The sequence below is a fragment of the Lipotes vexillifer genome, unplaced genomic scaffold (genome assembly GCF_000442215.2).
Source record: "Lipotes vexillifer unplaced genomic scaffold, Lipotes_vexillifer_v1.1 scaffold875, whole genome shotgun sequence".
In the NCBI taxonomy this organism is placed as follows: domain Eukaryota; kingdom Metazoa; phylum Chordata; class Mammalia; order Artiodactyla; family Lipotidae; genus Lipotes; species Lipotes vexillifer.
Window position 1 is genome coordinate 644,146 of NW_006792177.1, and position 295 is coordinate 644,440.

Below are 295 nucleotides of genomic sequence, written 5' to 3' on the forward strand. Positions count from 1 at the left end.
AGCGGTTCATGGCATTGTGCTCTGAGGGACATATAAATAGAGATGCCTGACTTAACGTGGACTGTGGTGACATGCTTCCCTGGGGTAGCCAGGTTTAGTCAAGGTCGGAACGTGTTGACCAGCTGTGTGTGTGTTGGGGCAGGTGAGGCAGAAGGAACAGGTAGAGGCATTGCAGCCAGAAGGAGCATTATGACACAGTCTAGGACCTGAGGGAGGCAGATGTGGACCAATCCTCTGGATTTCCCTGCATGTGCTCCTGAGATGTTTTAAACATGACCCCAAAGTTCTTTAACAC